This window comes from Coturnix japonica, chromosome 4 (genome assembly GCF_054131305.1).
Source record: "Coturnix japonica strain WE chromosome 4, WE-NBRP24, whole genome shotgun sequence".
Lineage (NCBI taxonomy): Eukaryota > Metazoa > Chordata > Aves > Galliformes > Phasianidae > Coturnix > Coturnix japonica.
Genome location: NC_140666.1, coordinates 4,935,669 through 4,951,580, shown reverse-complemented (window position 1 = coordinate 4,951,580; position 15,912 = coordinate 4,935,669).

The following is a 15,912-nucleotide window of genomic DNA, read 5'->3' as shown; positions in this document are numbered from 1 at the left end:
CTCTCTGACACCGCTTTTCTAGGTTTTCCTCCGCTCTATCCCCACTTTTCTTAGTTTTCCTGTGATCTAACCCCACTTTTCTTGGTTTTCCTCTGCTGTAAGATAGCTTTTCTTGGTTTTCCTCTGCTCTATCCTTTCTTTTCTTGCTTTTCCTTCGCTCTATGCCTGCTTTTCTTGGTTTTCATCCGCTCTAACTTTGCTTTTCTTGGTTTACCTCCACTCTAACCCCGCCTTTCTTGGTTTTCCTTTGCTATAACTTGGCTTTTCTTGGTTTTCCTGCACTCTAATCCCGTTTTTCTTGGTTTTCCTTTGCGCTAACTTGGCTTTTCTTGGTTTTCCTCCGCTCTAAGCTTGCTTTTCTTAGTTTTCCTCCGCACTAACCCCGCTTTTCATGGTTTTCCTCCGCTCTAACTGCGCTTTTCTTGGTGTTCCTCTGCTCTAACTTAGCTTATCTTGGTTTTCCCTCGCTCTAACACTGCTTTTCTCGGTTTTCCTCAGCTCCAACCGCGCTTTTCTTGGTTTTCCTCCACTCTAACCCCGCTTTTCATGGTTTTCCTCTGCTGTAACCATACTTTTCTTGGTTTTCCTATGCTCTAACTTCGCCTCTCTTTGTTATCCTCCGCTCTAACCCTGCCATTCTTGGTTTTCCTCCGCTCTAACCCCGTCTTCCTTGGTTCTCCTCTGATCTAACTTCGCTATTCTTCGTTTTCCTCCGCTCTAACTTCACTTTTTTTGTTTTTCCTCCACTCTAACCCCGCTCTGTTTTTCTCAGCTCTGACCCCGCTTTTCTTGATTTTCCTCCGCTCTACCCTTGTTTTCTTGGTTTTCTTCTGCTCTAACATCGCTTTTCTTGGTTTTCGTCATCTCTAATCTCACTTTTCTTGGTGTTCCTCTGATGTAACGTAGCTTTTCTTGATTTTCCTTCTCTCGGACCCCGCTTTTCTTGGTTTTCCTCCGCTCTAACCCTGCTTTTCTTGGTTTTCCTCCACTCTAGCCCAGGTTTTCTTGATTTACCTCTGCTCTAACCTTGTTTGTTTTTTTTTCTTCCACTCTAACCCCGTTTTTCTTGGTTTTCCTCCGCTCTAACCCCGCTTTTCTTGGTTTTCCTCAGCTCCAACCTTGCTTTTCTTGGTTTTCCTACGCTCTATCCCCACTTTTCTTGGTTTTCCTCTGCTATAACTTAGCTTTTCTTGGTTTTCCTGCGCTCTAACCCAGCTTTTCTCAGTTTTCCTCAGCGCCAACCCCGGTTTTCTTGGTTTTCCTCCACTCTAACCCCAGTTTCATTGTTTTCCTCTGCTGTAACCCTACTTTTCTTGGTTTTCCTCCGCTCTAACTTCGCCACTCTTGGTTTTCCTCCGCTCTAACCCCGTCTTTCTTGGTTTTCCTCCGCTCTAACTTCGCTATTCTTCGTTTTCCTCCGCACTAACTTCGCTATTCCCCGTTTTCCTCCGCACTAACATCACTTTTTTTGTTTTTCCGCCGCTCTAACCCCTCTTTTCTTGGTTTTCCTCCGCTCTAACTTCGCTTTTCTTGGCTTTCCTCCGCTCTAACTTCGCTTTTCTTGGCTTTCCTCCGCTCTAACTTCGCTTTTCTTGGTTTTCCTCCGCTCTAACCCCGCTTTTCTTGTTTTTTCTCAGCTCTGACCCCGCTTTTCTTGATTTTCCTCCGCTCTAACCTTGTTTTCTTGGTTTTCCTCCGCTCTAACATCGCTTTTCTTGGTTTTCCTCATCTCTAATCTCACTTTTCTTGGTTTTCCTCTGCTGTAACATAGCTTTTCTTGATTTTCCTCCTCTCTGACCCTGCTTTTCTTGGATTTCCTCCGCTCTAACATCGCTTTTCTTGGTTTTCCTCATCTCTAATCTCACTTTTCTTGGTTTTCCTCTGCTGTAACATAGCTTTTCTTGGTTTTCCTCTGCTCTATCCCCGCTTTTCTTGGTTTTCCTTCGCTCTATGCCCGCTTTTCTTGGTTTTCATCCGCTCTAAATTCACTTTTCTTGGTTTACCTTCACTCTAACCCCGCTTTTCTTGGTTTTCCTTTGCGCTAACTTGGCTTTTCATGGTTTTCCTCCGCTCTAACTTCGCTTTTCTTGGATTTCCTCCACTCTAACCTTGCTTTTCTTAGTTTTCCTCCGCTCCAACCCCGCTTTTCCTAGTTTTCCTCCACACTAACCCCGCTTTTCATGGTTTTCCTCCGCTCTAACTTCGCTTTTCTTGTTTTTCCTCGGCTATAACTTAGCTTATCTTGGTTTTCCTCCACTCTAACACAGCTTTTCTCGGTTTTCCTCAGCTCCAACCCCGCTTTTCTTGGTTTTCCTCCACTCTAACTCCTCTTTTCATGGTTTTCCTCTGCTGTAACCCCTCTTTTCTTGGTTTTCCTCCGCTCTAACTTCGCCTCTCTTGGTTTTCCTCCACTCTAACCCCTCTTTTCTTGGTTTTCCTCCGCTCTAATCTCGCTTTTCTTGGTTTTCCTCCGCTCTAACCCCGCTTTTCTTGGTTTTTCTCAGCTCTGATTCCGCTTTTCTTGATTTTCCTCCGCTCTAACCTTGTTTTCTTGGTTATCCTCCGCTCTAACATCGCTTTTCTTGGTTTTCCTCCGCTCTAATTCCTCTTTTCTTGGTTTTCCTCTGCTGTAACATAGCTTTTCTTGGATTTCCTCTGCTCTATACATGATTTTCTTGGTTTTCCTCTGCCCTAATCCCGCTTTTCCTCGTTTTCCTCCACTCTAACCACGCTTTTCTTGATTTTTCTCTGCTCTAACCCCGCTTTTCTTGATTTTTCTGAGCTCTGACCCCGCTTTTCTTGATTTTCCTCCGCTCTAACCTTGTTTTCTTGGTTTTCCTCCACTCTAATATCGCTTTTCTTGGTTTTCCTCGTCTCTAATCTCACTTTTCTTGGTTTTCCTCTGCTGTAACATAGCTTTTCTTGATTTTCCTCCGCTCTAACCTTGTTTTCTTGGTTTTCCTCCGCTCTAACCCCGTCTTTCTTTGTTTTCCTCTGCTCTAACTTCGCTATTCTTCGTTTTCCTTTGCACTAACTTCAATTTTTTGTTTTTCCTCCGCTCTAACCCATCTTTTCTTGGTTTTCCTCCGCTCTAACTTCGCTTTTCTTGGTTTTCATCCGCTCTAACCTCGCTTTTCTTGCTTTTCCTCAGCTCTGACCCCGCTTTTCTTGATTTTCCTCCACACTAACCCCGCTTTTCTTGGTTTTCCTCCGCTCTAACTTCGCCTCTCTTGGTTTTCCTCATCTCTAATCTCACTTTTCATTGTTTTCCTTTGCTGTAACATAATTTTTCTTGATTTTCCTCCTCTCTGACACCGCTTTTCTTGGTTTTCCTCCGCTCGAATCCCGCTTTTCTTGGTTTTCCTCCGCTCTAACCCCATTTATCTTGTTTTTCCTCTGCTGTAACATAGCTTTTCTTGGTTTTCTTCTGCTCTATACCCGCTTTTCTAGGTTTTCCTTCGCTCTATGCCCGTTTTTCTTGGTTTTCAACCGCTCTAACTTCACTTTTCTTGGTTTTCCTACGCTATAACTTAGTTATCTTGGTTTTCCTCCGCTCTAACACAGCTTTTCTCGGTTTTCCTCAGCTCCAACCACGCTTTTCTTGGTTTTCCTCCACTCTAACCCCGCTTTTCATGGTTTTCCTCTGCTGTAACCCTAATTTTCTTGGTTTTCCTCTGCTCCAACTTAGCCTCTCTTGGTTTTCCTCCGCTCTATCCCCGCCATTCTTGGTTTTCCTCCACTCTAACCCCGTCTTTCTTGGTTCTCCTCCGCTCTAACTTCGCTATTCTTCGTTTTCCTCCGCTCTAACTTCATTTTTTTTGTATTTCCTCCACTCAAACCCCTCTTTTCTTGGTTTTCCTCCGCCCCAACTCAGCTTTTCTCGGTTTTCCTCAGCACCAACCCCGCTTTTCTTGGTTTTCCTCCACTCTAACCCCGCTTTTCATGGTTTTCCTCTGCTGTAACCCTAATTTTCTTGGTTTTCCTCTGCTCTAACTTAGCCTCTCTTCGTTTTCCTCCGCTCTATCCCCGCCATTCTTGGTTTTCCTCCACTCTAACCCCGTCTTTCTTGGTTCTCCTCCGCTCTAACTTCGCTATTCTTCGTTTTCCTCCGCTCTAAGTTCATTTTTTGTTTTTCCTCCGCTCTAACCCCTCTTTTCTTGGTTTTCCTCCGCTCTAAGTTCGCTTTTCTTGGTTTTCCTCCGCTCTAACTTCGCATTTCTTGGTTTTCCTCCGCTTTAACCCCGCTTTTCTTGTTTTTTCTCAGCTCTGACCCTGCTTTTCTTGATTTTCCTCCGCTCTAACCTTGTTTTCTTGGTTTTCCTCCGCTCTAACATCGCTTTTCTTGGTTTTCCTCATCTCTAATCTCACTTTTCTTGGTTTTCCTCTGCTGTAACATAGCTTTTCTTGATTTTCCTCCTCTCTGACCCCGCTTTTCTTGGATTTCCTCCGCTCTAACCCCTCTTTTCTTGGTTTTCCTCCGCTCTAACCCCACTTTTCTTGGTTTTCCTCTGCTGTAACATAGCTTTTCTTGGTTTTCCTCTGCTCTATCCCCGCTTTTCTTTGTTTTCCTTCGCTCTATGCCCGCTTTTCTTGCTTTTCATCCGCTCTAAATTCACTTTTCTTGGTTTACCTCCACTCTAACCCCGCTTTTCTTGGTTTTCCTTTGCGCTAACTTGGCTTTTCATGGTTTTCCTCCGCTCTAACTTCGCTTTTCTTGGATTTCCTCCGCTCTAACCTTGCTTTTCTTAGTTTTCCTCCGCTCCAACCCCGCTTTTCCTAGTTTTCCTCCACACTAACCCCGCTTTTCATGGTTTTCCTCTGCTCTAACTTCGCTTTTCTTGTTTTTCCTCGGCTATAACTTAGCTTATCTTGGTTTTCCTCCACTCTAACACAGCTTTTCTCGGTTTTCCTCAGCTCCAACCCCGCTTTTCTTGGTTTTCCTCCACTCTAACTCCTCTTTTCATGGTTTTCCTCTGCTGTAACCCTTCTTTTCTTGGTTTTCCACCGCTCTAACTTCGCCTCTCTTGGTTTTCCTCCACTCTAACCCCTCTTTTCTTGGTTTTCCTCCGCTCTAATCTCGCTTTTCTTGGTTTTCCTCCGCTCTAACCCCGCTTTTCTTGGTTTTTCTCAGCTCTGATTCCGCTTTTCTTGATTTTCCTCCGCTCTAACCTTGTTTTCTTGGTTATCCTCCGCTCTAACATCGCTTTTCTTGGTTTTCCTCCGCTCTAATTCCTCTTTTCTTGGTTTTCCTCTGCTGTAACATAGCTTTTCTTGGATTTCCTCTGCTCTATACATGATTTTCTTGGTTTTCCTCCGCCCTAATCCGGCTTTTCCTCGTTTTCCTCCACTCTAACCACGCTTATCTTGATTTTTCTCCGCTCTAACCCCGCTTTTCTTCGATTTCTCAGCTCTGACCCCGCTTTTCTTGATTTTCCTCCGCTCTAACCTTGTTTTCTTGGTTTTCCTCCACTCTAATATCGCTTTTCTTGGTTTTCCTCGTCTCTAATCTCACTTTTCTTGGTTTTCCTCTGCTGTAACATAGCTTTTCTTGATTTTCCTCCGCTCTAACCTTGTTTTCTTGGTTTTCCTCCGCTCTAACCCCGTCTTTCTTGGTTTTCCTCTGCTCTAACTTCGCTATTCTTCGTTTTCCTCCGCACTAACTTCACTTTTTTTGTTTTTCCTCCGCTCTAACCCCTCTTTTCTTGGTTTTCCTCCGCTCTAAGTTCGCTTTTCTTGGTTTTCCTCCGCTCTAACTTCGCATTTCTTGGTTTTCCTCCGCTTTAACCCCGCTTTTCTTGTTTTTTCTCAGCTCTGACCCTGCTTTTCTTGATTTTCCTCCGCTCTAACCTTGTTTTCTTGGTTTTCCTCCGCTCTAACATCGCTTTTCTTGGTTTTCCTCATCTCTAATCTCACTTTTCTTGGTTTTCCTCTGCTGTAACATAGCTTTTCTTGATTTTCCTCCTCTCTGACCCCGCTTTTCTTGGATTTCCTCCGCTCTAACCCCTCTTTTCTTGGTTTTCCTCTGCTGTAACATAGCTTTTCTTGGTTTTCCTGTGCTCTATCCCCGCTTTTCTTGGTTTTCCTTCGCTCTATGCCCGCTTTTCTTGGTTTTCATCCGCTCTAAATTCACTTTTCTTGGTTTACCTCCACTCTAACCCCGCTTTTCTTGGTTTTCCTTTGCGCTAACTTGGCTTTTCATGGTTTTCCTCCGCTCTAACTTCGCTTTTCTTGGATTTCCTCCGCTCTAACCTTGCTTTTCTTAGTTTTCCTCCGCTCCAACCCCGCTTTTCCTAGTTTTCCTCCACACTAACCCCGCTTTTCATGGTTTTCCTCCGCTCTAACTTCGCTTTTCTTGTTTTTCCTCGGCTATAACTTAGCTTATCTTGGTTTTCCTCCACTCTAACACAGCTTTTCTCGGTTTTCCTCAGCTCCAACCCCGCTTTTCTTGGTTTTCCTCCACTCTAACTCCTCTTTTCATGGTTTTCCTCTGCTGTAACCCTTCTTTTCTTGGTTTTCCACCGCTCTAACTTCGCCTCTCTTGGTTTTCCTCCACTCTAACCCCTCTTTTCTTGGTTTTCCTCCGCTCTAATCTCGCTTTTCTAGGTTTTCCTCCGCTCTAACCCCGCTTTTCTTGGTTTTTCTCAGCTCTGATTCCGCTTTTCTTGATTTTCCTCCGCTCTAACCTTGTTTTCTTGGTTATCCTCCGCTCTAACATCGCTTTTCTTGGTTTTCCTCCGCTCTAATTCCTCTTTTCTTGGTTTTCCTCTGCTGTAACATAGCTTTTCTTGGATTTCCTCTGCTCTATACATGATTTTCTTGGTTTTCCTCCGCCCTAATCCCGCTTTTCCTCGTTTTCCTCCACTCTAACCACGCTTATCTTGATTTTTCTCCGCTCTAACCCCGCTTTTCTTGGTTTTTCTCAGCTCTGACCCCGCTTTTCTTGATTTTCCTCCGCTCTAACCTTGTTTTCTTGGTTTTCCTCCACTCTAATATCGCTTTTCTTGGTTTTCCTCGTCTCTAATCTCACTTTTCTTGGTTTTCCTCTGCTGTAACATAGCTTTTCTTGATTTTCCTCCGCTCTAACCTTGTTTTCTTGGTTTTCCTCCGCTCTAACCCCGTCTTTCTTGGTTTTCCTCTGCTCTAACTTCGCTATTCTTCGTTTTCCTCCGCACTAACTTCACTTTTTTTGTTTTTCCTCCTCTCTAACCCGTCTTTTCTTGGTTTTCCTCCGCTCTAACTTCGCTTTTCTTGGTTTTCATCCGCTCTAACCTCGCTTTTCTTGCTTTTCCTCAGCTCTGACCCCGCTTTTCTTGATTTTCCTCCACACTAACCCCGCTTTTCTTGGTTTTCCTCCGCTCTAACTTCGCTTTTCTTGGTTTTCCTCATCTCTAATCTCACTTTTCTTGGTTTTCCTTTGCTGTAACATAATTTTTCTTGATTTTCCACCTCTCTGACACCGCTTTTCTTGGTTTTCCTCCGCTCGAATCCCGCTTTTCTTGGTTTTCCTCCGCACTAACCCCATTTATCTTGTTTTTCCTCTGCTGTAACATAGCTTTTCTTGGTTTTCTTCTGCTCTATCCCCGCTTTTCTAGGTTTTCCATCGCTCTATGCCCGTTTTTCTTGGTTTTCAACCGCTCTAACTTCACTTTTCTTGGTTTTCCTACGCTATAACTTAGCTTATCTTGGTTTTCCTCCGCTCTAACACAGCTTTTCTCGGTTTTCCTCAGCTCCAACCCCGCTTTTCTTGGTTTTCCTCCACTCTAACCCCGCTTTTCATGGTTTTCCTCTGCTGAAACCCTAATTTTCTTGGTTTTCCTCTGCTCTAACTTAGCCTCTCTTGGTTTTCCTCCGCTCTATCCCCGCCATTCTTGGTTTTCCTCCACTCTAACCCCGTCTTTCTTGGTTCTCCTCCGCTCTAACTTCGCTATTCTTCGTTTTCCTCCGCTCTAACTTCATTTTTTTGTTTTTCCTCCACTCAAACCCCTCTTTTCTTGGTTTTCCTCCGCCCCAACTCAGCTTTTCTCGGTTTTCCTCAGCACCAACCCCGCTTTTCATGGTTTTCCTCTGCTGTAACCCTACTTTTCTTGGTTTTCCTCCGCTCTAACTTCGCCTCTCTTGGTTTTCCTCCGCTCTAACCCCGTCTTTCTTAATTTTCCTACCGCTCTAACTTGGCTATTCTTCGTTTTCCTCCATACAAACTTCACTTTTTTTGTTTTTCCTCCGCTCTAACCCCGCTTTTCTTGGTTTTCCTCAGCTCCAAACTTGCTTTTCTTGGTTTTCCTACGCTCTAACCCCGCTTTTCTTGGTTTTCCTCTGCTATAACTTAGCTTTTCTTGGTTTTCCTGCGCTCTAACCCAGCTTTTCTCAGTTTTCCTCATCGCCAACCCCGCTTTTCTTGGTTTTCCTCCACTCTAACCCCAGTTTCATTGTTTTCCTCTGCTGTAACCCTACTTTTCTTGGTTTTCCTCCGCTCTAACTTCGCCTCTCTTGGTTTTCCTCCGCTCTAACCCCGTCTTTCTTGGTTTTCCTCCTCTCTAACTTCGCTATTCTTCGTTTTCCTCCGCACTAACTTCACTTTTTTTGTTTTTCCGCCGCTCTAACCCCTCTTTTCTTGGTTTTCCTCCGCTCTAACTTCGCTTTTCTTGGTTTTCCTCCGCTCTAACTTCGCTTTTCTTGATTTTCCTCCGCTCTAACCTTGTTTTCTTGGTTTTTCTCCACTCTAATATCGCTTTTCTTAGTTTTCCTCATCTCTAATCTCACTTTTCTTGGTTTTCCTCTGCTGTAACATAGCTTTTCTTGATTTTCCTCCGCTCTAACCTTGTTTTCTTGGTTTTCCTCCGCTCTAACCCCGTCTTTCTTGGTTTTCCTCCGCTCTAACTTCGCTATTCTTCGTTTTCCTCCGCACTAACTTCACTTTTTTTGTTTTTCCTCCGCTCTAACCCGTCTTTTCTTGGTTTTCCTCCGCTCTAACTTCGCTTTTCTTGGTTTTCCTCCGCTCTAACCTCGCTTTTCTTGGTTTTCCTCAGCTCTGACCCCGCTTTTCTTGATTTTCCTCCACACTAACCCCGCTTTTCTTGGTTTTCCTCCACTCTAACTTCGCTTTTCTTGGTTTTCCTCATCTCTAATCTCACTTTTCTTGGTTTTCCTTTGCTGTAACATAATTTTTCTTGATTTTCCTCCTCTCTGACACCGCTTTTCTTGGTTTTCCTCCGGTCGAATCCCGCTTTTCTTGGTTTTCCTCCGCTCTAACCCCATTTATCTTGTTTTTCCTCTGCTGTAACATAGCTTTTCTTGGTTTTCTTCTGCTCTATCCTCGCTTTTCTAGGTTTTCCTTCACTCTATGCCTGTTTTTCTTGGTTTTGAACCGCTCTAACTTCACTTTCCTTGGTTTTCCTCCGCTATAACTTAGCTTATCTTGGTTTTCCTCCGCTCTAACACAGCTTTTCTCGGTTTTCCTCAGCTCCAACCCCGCTTTTCTTGGTTTTCCTCCACTCTAACCCCGCTTTTCATGGTTTTCCTCTGCTGTAACCCTAATTTTCTTGGTTTTCCTCTGCTCTAACCTTGTTTTCTTGGTTTTCCTCCGCTCTAACATCGCTTTTCTTGGTTTTCCTCATCTCTAATCTCACTGTTCTTGGTTTTCCTCTGCTTTAACATATCTTTTCATGATTTTCCTCCGCTCTAACTTCGTCTCTCTTCGTTTGCTCCTCTCTAACCCCGTCTTTCTTAATTTTCCTCCGCTCTAACTTCACTATTCTTCGTTTTCCTCCGCACTAACTTCACTTTTTTGGTTTTTCCTCCGCTCTAACCCCTATTTTCTTGGTTTTCCTCCGCTCTAACTTCAATTTTCTTGGTTTTCCTCCACTCTAACTTCGCTTTTCTTGGTTTTCCTCCGCTTTAACCCCGCTTTTCATGGTTTTCCTCTGCTGTAACCCTAATTTCTTGGTTTTCCTCTGCTCTAACTTCGCCTCTCTTGGTTTTACTCCGCTCAAACCCCGCTTTTCATGGTTTTCCTCTGCTGTAACCCTAATTTCTTGGTTTTCCTCTGCTCTAACTTCGCCTCTCTTGGTTTTACTCCGCTCAAACCCCCCATTCTTGGTTTTCCTCCGCTCTAACCCCGTCTTCCTTGGTTCTCCTCCGCTCTAACTTCGCTATTCTTCGTTTTTCTCCACAGTAACTTCACTTTTTTTGTTTTTCCTCCACTCTAACCCCTCTTTCCTTGGTTTTCCTCAGCTCTAACCTCTCTTTTCTTGGTTTTCCTCCACTCTAACCCCGCTCTGTTTTTCTCAGCTCTGACCCGTCTTTTCTTGATTTTCCTTTGCTCTACCCTTGTTTTCTTGGTTTTCCTCCGCTCTAACATCGCTTTTCTTGGTTTTCCTCATCTCTAATCTCTCTTTTCTTGGTTTTCCTCTGCTGTAACATAGCTTTTCTTGATTTTCCTTCTCTCTGACCCGCCTTTTCTTGGTTTTCTTTCTCTCTAACCCCTCTTTTCTTGGTTTTCCTCCGCTCTAACCCCACTTTTCTTAGTTTTCCTCCACTCTAACCACGCTTTTCTTGGTTTTCCTCCGCTCTAATCCCGCTTTTCTTGGTTTTCCTCCGCTCTAACACCGCTTTTCTTAGTTTTGCTCCACTCTAACCATGCTTTTCTTGATTTTCCTCCACTCTAACCCCTCTTGTCTTGCTTTTCCTCCGCTCTAACCCCTCTTTTCTTGGTTTTCCTCTGCTGTAATCCCGCTTTTCTTGCTTTTCCTTCGCTCTAACTTCCCTTTTTTTGGTTTTTGTCCGCTCTAACTTCGCTTTTCTTGGTTTTCCTCCGCTCTAACCCCGCCATTCTTTGTTTTTCTCAGCTCTGACCCTGCTTTTCTTGATTTTCCTTCGCTCTAACCTTGTTTTCTTGGTTTTCCTCCGCTCTAAAATCACTTTAATTGGTTTTCCTCATCTCTAATCTCACTTTAATTGGTTTTCCTCTGCTGTACCATAGCTTTTCTTGGTTTTCCTCTGCTCTAACTTCGCCTCTCTTGGTTTTCCTCTGCTGTAACCCCGTCTTCCTTGGTTTTCCTCCGATCTAACTTCGCTATTCTCTGTTTTCCTCCGAACTAACTTCACTTTTTTTGTTTTTCCACCGCTGCTAACCCCTCTTTCCTTCGTTTTCCTCCGCTCTAAATTCGCTTTTCTTGGTTTTCCTCCTATCTAACCCTGCTTTTCTTGGTTTCTCTCAGCTCTGACCCCGCTTTTCTTGATTTTCTTCTGCTCTAACCTTGTTTTCTTGGTTTTCCCCCGCTCTAACATCGCTTTTCATGGTTTTCCTCATCTCTAATCTCACTGTTCTTGGTTTTCCTCTGCTGTAACATAGCTTTTCTTGATTTTCCTCCGCTCTAACTTCGCCTCTCTTGGTTTGCTCCTGTCTAACACCGTCTTTCTTAATTTACCTCCGTTCTAACTTCACTATTCTTCGTTTTCCTCCGCACTAACTTCATTTTTATTGTTTTTCCTCCGCTCTAACCCGTCTTTTCTTGGTTTTCCTCCGCTCTAACTTCGCTTTTCTTGGTTTTCCTCCGCTCTAACTTCGCTTTTCTTGGTTTTCCTCCGCTCTAACCCCGCTTTTCTTGGTTTTTCTCAGCTCTGACCCCGCTTTTCTTGATTTTCCTCCACACTAACCCCGCTTTTCTTGGTTTTCCTCCGCTCTAACTTCGCTTTTCTTGGTTTTCCTCATCTCTAATCTCAATTTTCTTGGTTTTCCTCTGCTCTAACATAGCTTTTCTTGAGTTTCCTCCTCTCTGACCCCGCTTTTCTTGGATTTCCTCCGCTCTAACCCCTCTTTTCTTGGTTTTCCTCCGCTCTAACCCCACTTTTCTTGGTTTTCCTCTGCTGTAACATAGCTTTTCTTGGTTTTCCTCTGCTCTATCCCCGCTTTTCTTGGTTTTCCTTCGCTCTATGCCCGCTTTTCTTGGTTTTCATCCGCTCTAAATTCACTTTTCTTGGTTTACCTCCACTCTAACCCCGCTTTTCTTGGTTTTCCTTTGCGCTAACTTGGCTTTTCATGGTTTTCCTCCGCTCTAACTTCGCTTTTCTTGGATTTCCTCCGCTCTAACCTTGCTTTTCTTAGTTTTCCTCCGCTCCAACCCCGCTTTTCCTAGTTTTCCTCCACACTAACCCTGCTTTTCATGGTTTTCCTCCGCTCTAACTTCGCTTTTCTTGTTTTTCCTCGGCTATAACTTAGCTTATCTTGGTTTTCCTCCACTCTAACACAGCTTTTCTCGGTTTTCCTCAGCTCCAACCCCGCTTTTCTTGGTTTTCCTCCGCTCTAACTCCTCTTTTCATGGTTTTGCTCTGCTGTAACCCTAATTTTCTTGGTTTTCCTCCGCTCTAACTTCGCCTCTCTTGGTTTTCCTCCACTCTAACCCCTCTTTTCTTGGTTTTCCTCCGCTCTAATCTCGCTTTTCTTGGTTTTCCTCCGCTCTAACCCCGCTTTTCTTGGTTTTTCTCAGCTCTGATTCCGCTTTTCTTGATTTTCCTCCGCTCTAACCTTGTTTTCTTGGTTATCCTCCGCTCTAACATCGCTTTTCTTGGTTTTCCTCCGCTCTAATTCCTCTTTTCTTGGTTTTCCTCTGCTGTAACATAGCTTTTCTTGATTTTCCTCCGCTCTAACCTTGTTTTCTTGGTTTTCCTCCGCTCTAACCCCGTCTTTCTTGGTTTTCCTCCGCTCTAACCTTGTTTTCTTGGTTTTCCTCCGCTCTAACCCCGTCTTTCTTGGTTTTCCTCTGCTCTAACTTCGCTATTCTTCGTTTTCCTCCGCACTAACTTCACTTTTTTTGTTTTTCCTCCTCTCTAACCCGTCTTTTCTTGGTTTTCCTCCGCTCTAACTTCGCTTTTCTTGGTTTTCATCCGCTCTAACTTCGCTTTTCTTGGTTTTCATCCGCTCTAACCTCGCTTTTCTTGCTTTTCCTCAGCTCTGACCCCGCTTTTCTTGATTTTCCTCCACACTAACCCCGCTTTTCTTGGTTTTCCTCCGCTCTAACTTCGCTTTTCTTGGTTTTCCTCATCTCTAATCTCACTTTTCTTGGTTTTCCTTTGCTGTAACATAATTTTTCTTGATTTTCCTCCTCTCTGACACCGCTTTTCTTGGTTTTCCTCCGCTCGAATCCCGCTTTTCTTGGTTTTCCTCCGCTCTAACCCCATTTATCTTGTTTTTCCTCTGCTGTAACATAGCTTTTCTTGGTTTTCTTCTGCTCTATCCCCGCTTTTCTAGGTTTTCCATCGCTCTATGCCCGTTTTTCTTGGTTTTCAACCGCTCTAACTTCACTTTTCTTGGTTTTCCTACGCTATAACTTAGCTTATCTTGGTTTTCCTCCGCTCTAACACGGCTTTTCTCGGTTTTCCTCAGCTCCAACCCCGCTTTTCTTGGTTTTCCTCCACTCTAACCCCGTTTTCATGGTTTTCCTCTGCTGAAACCCTAATTTTCTTGGTTTTCCTCTGCTCTAACTTAGCCTCTCTTGGTTTTCCTCCGCTCTATCCCCGCCATTCTTGGTTTTCCTCCACTCTAACCCCGTCTTTCTTGGTTCTCCTCCGCTCTAACTTCGCTATTCTTCGTTTTCCTCCGCTCTAATATCATTTTTTTGTTTTTCCTCCACTCAAACCCCTCTTTTCTTGGTTTTCCTCCGCCCCAACTCAGCTTTTCTCGGTTTTCCTCAGCACCAACCCCGCTTTTCATGGTTTTCCTCTGCTGTAACCCTACTTTTCTTGGTTTTCCTCCGCTCTAACTTCGCCTCTCTTGGTTTTCCTCCGCTCTAACCCCGTCTTTCTTAATTTTCCTACCGCTCTAACTTGGCTATTCTTCGTTTTCCTCCACACTAACTTCACTTTTTTTGTTTTTCCTCCGCTCTAACCCCGCTTTTCTTGGTTTTCCTCAGCTCCAAACTTGCTTTTCTTGGTTTTCCTACGCTCTAACCCCGCTTTTCTTGGTTTTCCTCTGCTATAACTTAGCTTTTCTTGGTTTTCCTGCGCTCTAACCCAGCTTTTCTCAGTTTTCCTCATCGCCAACCCCGCTTTTCTTGGTTTTCCTCCACTCTAACCCCAGTTTCATTGTTTTCCTCTGCTGTAACCCTACTTTTCTTGGTTTTCCTCCGCTCTAACTTCGCCTCTCTTGGTTTTCTTCCGCTCTAACCCCGTCTTTCTTGGTTTTCCTCCTCTCTAACTTCGCTATTCTTCGTTTTCCTCCGCACTAACTTCACTTTTTTTGTTTTTCCGCCGCTCTAACCCCATTTTCTTGGTTTTCCTCCGCTCTAACTTCGCTTTTCTTGGTTTTCCTCCGCTCTAACTTCGCTTTTCTTGATTTTCCTCCGCTCTAACCTTGTTTTCTTGGTTTTCCTCCACTCTAATATCGCTTTTCTTGGTTTTCCTCATCTCTAATCTCACTTTTCTTGGTTTTCCTCTGCTGTAACATAGCTTTTCTTGGTTTTCCTCCGCTCTAACCTTGTTTTCTTGGTTTTCCTCCGCTCTAACCCCGTCTTTCTTGGTTTTCCTCCGCTCTAACTTCGCTATTCTTCGTTTTCCTCCGCACTAACTTCACTTTTTTTGTTTTTCCTCCGCTCTAACCCGTCTTTTCTTGGTTTTCCTCCGCTCTAACTTCGCTTTTCTTGGTTTTCATCCGCTCTAACCTCGCTTTTCTTGCTTTTCCTCAGCTCTGACCCCGCTTTTCTTGATTTTCCTCCACACTAACCCTGCTTTTCTTGGTTTTCCTCCACTCTAATCTCACTTTTCTTGGTTTTCCTTTGCTGTAACATAATTTTTCTTGATTTTCCTCCTCTCTGACACCGCTTTTCTTGGTTTTCCTCCGCTCGAATCCCGCTTTTCTTGGTTTTCCTCCGCTCTAACCCCATTTATCTTGTTTTTCCTCTGCTGTAACATAGCTTTTCTTGGTTTTCTTCTGCTCTATCCCCGCTTTTCTAGGTTTTCCTTCACTCTATGCCCGTTTTTCTTGGTTTTGAACCGCTCTAACTTCACTTTCCTTGGTTTTCCTCCGCTATAACTTAGCTTATCTTGGTTTTCCTCCGCTCTAACACAGCTTTTCTCGGTTTTCCTCAGCTCCAACCCCGCTTTTCTTGGTTTTCCTCCACTCTAACCCCGCTTTTCATGGTTTTCCTCTGCTGTAACCCTAATTTTCTTGGTTTTCCTCTGCTCTAACCTTGTTTTCTTGGTTTTCCTCCGCTCTAACATCGCTTTTCTTGGTTTTCCTCATCTCTAATCTCACTGTTCTTGGTTTTCCTCTGCTTTAACATAGCTTTTCATGATTTTCCTCCGCTCTAACTTCGTCTCTCTTCGTTTGCTCCTCTCTAACCCCGTCTTTCTTAATTTTCCTCCGCTCTAACTTCACTATTCTTCGTTTTCCTCCGCACTAACTTCACTTTTTTTGTTTTTCCTCCGCTCTAACCCCTATTTTCTTGGTTTTCCTCCGCTCTAACTTCAATTTTCTTGGTTTTCCTCCACTCTAACTTCGCTTTTCTTGGTTTTCCTCCGCTTTAACCCCGCTTTTCATGGTTTTCCTCTGCTGTAACCCTAATTTCTTGGTTTTCCTCTGCTCTAACTTCGCCTCTCTTGGTTTTACTCCGCTCAAACCCCGCTTTTCATGGTTTTCCTCTGCTGTAACCCTAATTTCTTGGTTTTCCTCTGCTCTAACTTCGCCTCTCTTGGTTTTACTCCGCTCAAACCCCCCATTCTTGGTTTTCCTCCGCTCTAACCCCGTCTTCCTTGGTTCTCCTCCGCTCTAACTTCGCTATTCTTCGTTTTTCTCCACAGTAACTTCACTTTTTTTGTTTTTCCTCCACTCTAACCCCTCTTTCCTTGGTTTTCCTCAGCTCTAATCTCTCTTTTCTTGGTTTTCCTCCACTCTAACCCCGCTCTGTTTTTCTCAGCTCT